This window comes from Chlamydotis macqueenii, chromosome 3, assembly GCF_036417535.1.
Source record: "Chlamydotis macqueenii isolate bChlMac1 chromosome 3, bChlMac1.mat, whole genome shotgun sequence".
NCBI lineage: Eukaryota > Metazoa > Chordata > Aves > Otidiformes > Otididae > Chlamydotis > Chlamydotis macqueenii.
The window spans coordinates 21,725,716-21,731,715 of record NC_141558.1 but is presented as its reverse complement, the minus strand read 5'-3'; positions in this window follow the sequence as shown (position 1 = coordinate 21,731,715).

Genomic DNA, 6,000 nt, shown 5'->3' with positions numbered 1-6,000 from the left:
TGATCATTAGACCTGGCACATCATTGTGATTTACCAGTCTGAAAGATATTACAATTTGTTGTTGCTAAGTTAAAACCAGTTAATCGCTTTCCTGTATTCATTTATATTAAGGAGATCATTTCCTGATTAAATTTGCTGACAGTTCTAAAATGTAAATGCATGCCATGTACTATTTTTCTGTCCCTATTTTATAGCACAGTTATATTTTATTCATCTAATTAAATACAAAATATGAGGGAAGAAGTCATTTATAACTTAGATACTAGATCTTTCAGCTCCGGAGTTGGGATCTGTACAAAATGTATTTGGCATAGTACAGGTAAGGGGAAAAGTATTTTTTTCAACTCTTAAAGCTGGACTAGGTTGAGTTCATATAGTAACAGATGAAGTTTCATCTGGATATAACTACCATTTTGGATACTTATTTCTTTGGTAGTCACTTCCATGCTTGTCATGGAAACTACCTGTTTTAGGGAGTGTTAATAACTGGAATAAAATGGAGCTGCAGAGATTACATCTGTGAGATCAACTGAGCTCAGTCACTTTAGTCAGAATTTGGCAGGGTGAAGACTGGCCCCAAGATGCTGTTCTTGTGTAAGAAGTTAAGTAGGAGCTGCATCATCTCTTGAACACATGCTATGTTATTCCATAACATTATGGCTCTGGCACACTGGAAAAGCTATTTGCCAAAATATATACACCCAGAATCAGTGGAATGCTTAGGTTATGAAGCCCAATGCTTGTGTATATGGGTACAAGATTTAGGCTATGTACTTCTAAATAGCTCCCGTCTATTTCTCAATGCAGCCTTGGTCACTTCTAATGGATCTTGGAGCAGGTGCACTTCTAGAACATCCAGCTCTTAGTCCTTTTCATGGGATCACAGAAAATAAATTAGCACTGAAAATGCTGTCCTAAGTCCAGTGGCTTTCATATGAGGACGCTGAAGGCGATTTCCACCCATAATTATGCTGTAACTGATTAGTCAGCACAGCTAGCAATGTGGCATGATTTTCTTGGGACTTGGTTCAAAGCCTTGCACTTGGCACCTTCTGGTCTTGCAGGCCTTCTTCAGTGCTAAGGGAGTAGAACCGCCTGCACATTTGCTCGTAAGACCAATCCAGAAGTTGGCAGAACATGCCTGTGGGTGAAGAAGGAGGAATGAGGCAGGTGACAGAGTGCTCTCTATGGTTTTTATCTTCCTTACCTAAGACCAACACATCCTTATACTCACCTTTTATTGTATCCTAGCTGATATAGGTGTGATAGAAAGAGAGGCAGCGGGTTAATTATAAAGAGATAAAGACAGGATTTTTCAAATAAATCTGTGCCAGTCTGGAGAATTTATTTTATTTTCACGTCAGAAAAGTTACTGAATTAAGACCAATTTGAAATTATTTACCCTTACTTGAGGCTGTCCATATAATCACCTCGAGGAAGGTGGTTCTGCCCTCTATTCTGCTCTCTTGAGACCCCACCTGCAGTAGTGCATCCAGCTCTGGAGCTCCCTACATAAGAAGGTTGTGGACCAGTTGGAGAAGGTCCAGAGGAGGCCACGAAGATGATCAGAGGGCTGGAGCACCTCTCCTATGAGGACAGGCTGAGAGAGTTGGAGCTGTTCAGCCTGGAGAAGGCTCCGGGGATACCTTATAGCAGCCTTCCAGTACCTAAAGGGGGCCTACAGGAAAGATAAGGAGAAACGCTTAAGTAGGGCCCGTTGCAATAGGATGAGGGGTAATGGTTTTTAAATAGAAGGAGATAGAATCAGATTAGATATTAGAAAAATATTTTTTACAGTCAGGGTGGTAGAACAGTGGAACAGGTTGCCCAGAGAGGTGGTAGATGCCCCATCCCTGGAAACAGATAAGTGCAAATGAACCTAAACTGCGATCCTGTAGCACCCCTGTAGCTCCAGCCAGCAAGTCGGCTTTGTCGGGGGCCCAGCTGAAGTGTCTCTATACCAATGCACGCAGCATGGGGAATAAACAGGAAGAGCTGGAGATGCTTGCACACGAGCAGGGCTACGACCTCATTGGCATCACGGAGACGTGGTGGGATGACACATACGACTGGAGTGTCAACATGGAAGGGTATAGGCTTTTTAGAAAAGACAGGAAGGGGAGACGAGGAGGGGGTGTTGCTCTCTACGTCAGCAACCGGCTGGAGTGTGTGGAGCTCCGCCTGGGGATGAAGGAGGAGCTGACAGAGAGCTTATGGGTCAAGATTAGAGGATGGGGACGGACAGGGGATGTCACGGTAGGGGTATGTTACAGGCCGCCTGGCCAGGAGGATAGAGTGGACGAAGTGCTCTATAGGCAGATAGGAGCAGCCTCATGGTCACAGGCCCTGGTCCTCATGGGGGATTTCAACCACCCTGACATCTGTTGGAGAGAGAACACGGCAGGGCACAGGCAGTCCAGGAGGTTCCTGGAATGCGTGGATGACAACTTCCTCCTGCAGGTGATAGAGGAGCCGACAAGGAGGGGTGCCATGCTCGACCTTGTGCTCACCAACAGGGAGGGACTGGTTGGGGATGTGAAACTGAAGGACAGCCTTGGCTGCAGCAACCATGACATGGTGGAGTTCAAGATCCACGGGGCAGCAAGGAAAATACACGGCAAGCTCTCTGCCCTAGACTTCAGGAAGGCAGACTTCGGCCTCTTCAGGGACCTGATGGGCCAAGTGCCATGGGAGGCGGCCCTGGAGGGAAGAGGGGCCCAGGAAAGTCGGTCCATATTCAAGGAGCACCTCCTCCAAGCTCAGCAGAGGTGCATCCCGGTGAAAAACAAGTCGGGCAAAAAGGCCAGGAGGCCGGCGTGGATGAGCAAGGAGCTCCTGGACCAACTGAAAGTGAAAAAGGAAGCCTATAGAGGGTGGAAGTGGGGACAGGTAGCCTGGGAGGACTACAAAGAGGCTGCATGAGTGGCCAGGGATAAGGTAAGGAAGGCCAAAGCCCTGGCAGAACTGAATCTGGCCAGGGATATAAAATGTAACAGGAAGAGCTTTTATAGGTACATAGGGGACAAAAGAAAGTCCAGGGTAAATGTAGGCCCCCTCCAGAAGGGAACTGGTGTCCTGGTTACCCAGGACATGGAGAAGGCTGAGGTTCTCAATGACTTTTTTGCCTCAGTCTTCACCGACAAGAGTTCCTGTCCCACCGCCCAAGCTGTAGAAGGTGCAAGCAGGGACTGCGAGAATGAAGAACTGCCCATTGTACTCGAAGAGCAGGTTCGGGATCATCTAAGGAACCTGAAGGTGCACAAGTCCATGGGTCCTGATGAGATCCATCCTCGGGTCCTGAGGGAACTGGCGGATGAAGTTGCCAAGCCACTGGTCATCATATTTGAGAAGTCGTGGCGGTCTGGTGAGGTCCCCGATGACTGGAAGAGGGGGAACATAACCCCAATTTTTAAAAAGGGGAATAAGGAAGACCCAGGTAACTACAGGCCGGTCAGCCTCACCTCTGTGCCTGGCAAGGTCATGGAGCAAATTCTCCTGGAAACCATGCTAAGGCCCATGGAGAGCAAGGAGGTGGTAGGTGACAGCCAACATGGCTTCACCAAGGGCAGATCGTGCCTGACCAATTTGGTGGCCTTCTATGATGGGGTGACGGCATCGGTGGACAAGGGACGAGCAACTGACATCATCTACCTGTACTTGTGCAAAGCTTTTGACACTGTCCCGCACGACATCCTTCTCTCTAAACTAGAGAGACATCGGTTTGATGGACGGACCACTCGGTGGATAAGGAGTTGGCTGGATGGCTGCACTCAGAGAGTGGTGGTCAAAGGCTCAATGTCCATGTGGAGACCGGTCACGAGTGGCGTCCCTCAGGGGTCCGTTCTGGGCCTGGCCCTGTTCAACATCTTTGTCAGCGACATGGACAGTGGGATAGAGTGCACCCTCAGCAAGTTCACCGATGACACCAAGCTGTGTGGTGCCGTCGACACGCTGGAAGGGAGGGATGCCATCCAGAGGGACCTTGTCAGGCTGGAGAGGTGGGCCCGTGCCAACCTCATGAAGTTCAACCAGGCCAAGTGCAAGGTCCTGCACCTGGGTCACTGCAATCCCTGGCACAAATACAGGCTGGGCGGGGAATGGATTGAGAGCAGCCCTGAGGAGAAGGACTTGGGAGTGCTGGTGGATGAGAAGCTTAACATGAGCAGGCAATGCGCCCTTGCGGCCCAGAAGGCCAACTGCATCCTGGGCTGCATCAAGAGAAGCGTGGCCAGCAGGTCGAGGGAGGTGATTCTCCCCCTCTACTCTGCCCTGGTGAGACCCCACCTGGAGTACTGTGTCCAGTTCTGGAGCCCCCAACATAAGAAGGACATGGACCAGTTGGAGAAGGTCCAGAGGAGGGCCACGAAGAGGATAAAAGGGCTGGAGCCCTTATGAGGGGGGAGCCCTCTTATGAGCCCTCTTATGAGGACAGGCTGAGAGAGTTGGGGCTGTTCAGCCTGGAGAAGAGGAGGCTCTGTGGAGACCTGATAGCGGTCTTCCAGTACCTCAAGGGGGCCTACAAGAAAGATGGGGAAAGGCTGTTTAGTAGGGCCTGTTGCAATAGGACGAGAGGTAATGGTTTTAAAATAGAGGGGGGTAGATTTAGATTAGAAATTAGGAAAAAATTTTTTACGATGCGAGTTATAGAACACTGGAACAGGTTGCCCAGAAAGGTGGTGGAGGCCCCATCCCTGGAAACGTTCAAGGCCAGGCTGGATGAGGCTCTGAGCAACCTGATCTAGTCAGGGATGTCCCTGCTCCTTGCAGGGGGGTTGGACTAGATGACCTTTGAAGGTCCCTTCCAACCCTAACCATTCTATGATTCTATGATTCTATGATTCTAACATTCAAAACCAGGTTGGACGGGGCTCTGGGCAACCTGATCTGGTTGGAAATGTCCCTGCTCCTTGCAGGGGAGTTGGACTAGATGACCTTTAAAGGTCCCTTCTGACCCAAACTACTCTATGATTCTATGATTCTAATTTAATGAAGCACCAGCCACTGATCTGACTTTTTTTTTTTCAATTTTATGTAGTCTGTACGTGCTTTGAGCATAAAGTCCATCAGGAGATAGATGTTAGCAAAACCTTCACAGCTTCCAAAACTACAAGAATGTAATGGACCTCACAAACTGGCAGTCCCGGTGGTGGGAGGAGTAGTGTGATGAATTCTAGTGACAGCAGCAGTTGAGTGGCTGTAAAGCACTGAGTTCAGAGGATGAAAATGCATTAGGCAAGTGCTGTATACTTTCACTAATCTATCACAGCACAATCTATCATGCATCTCCTTTTCCTTGGATGAAATTGCCTTCTAGCAACATCAGCACAAATATTTGGAAGAAGATAGAGAAACATATGGCTTGCAGTACTTCACTGACAAATTGCTTCAGCAGAAAGCATGCCTTTTCATTTACCTTCTCAGCCAATGCTTAGAGTTAATCACAGCAACTAAGTGCCACTGCTGTGCCATATGGAAGCAGAGCTAACTGTGTTAACTGAAATTTAAACACATGTGGAGAGAGTCACAGGAATTATGAGACCTGAGAGGGTACATTTAATAGTCAGACAGGAACACTTGACAGAAAAGAGAGGAAAAAGTTGCACATTTATTGAATCTTACTCTTTCCAAGACACTCTCTCTTTTGGCTTAAGCTTTCACCTCATATGCTCCTTCAAATATTGCTGTGCTCCGTAAGTTTTAGCTACTTGGTAGAGCAGACAGCAGTAACACTGAGAGTGCAGTCCTGCTCTCATCGAAATCAGTGGCAGGGCTCCAGCGGAGTAGGGTGAGCCAAAATTTCTCTTTCAATGTCGATTCAATTCTATGAAAAATGTTGGCCTAAAAAAACCCAAAAACCTTTCTGCTCTCTTTCTAAATATTACAGGAAAATGCCACAACTGGATCCCTATTCTCCAGTTACTTGCCATTGTGATGAATTACTGGGTTGTATTGTGCTTTCAGGTTCCAGGTCTAAAGGGATTGTCTTGGCAGCTTTGCTGA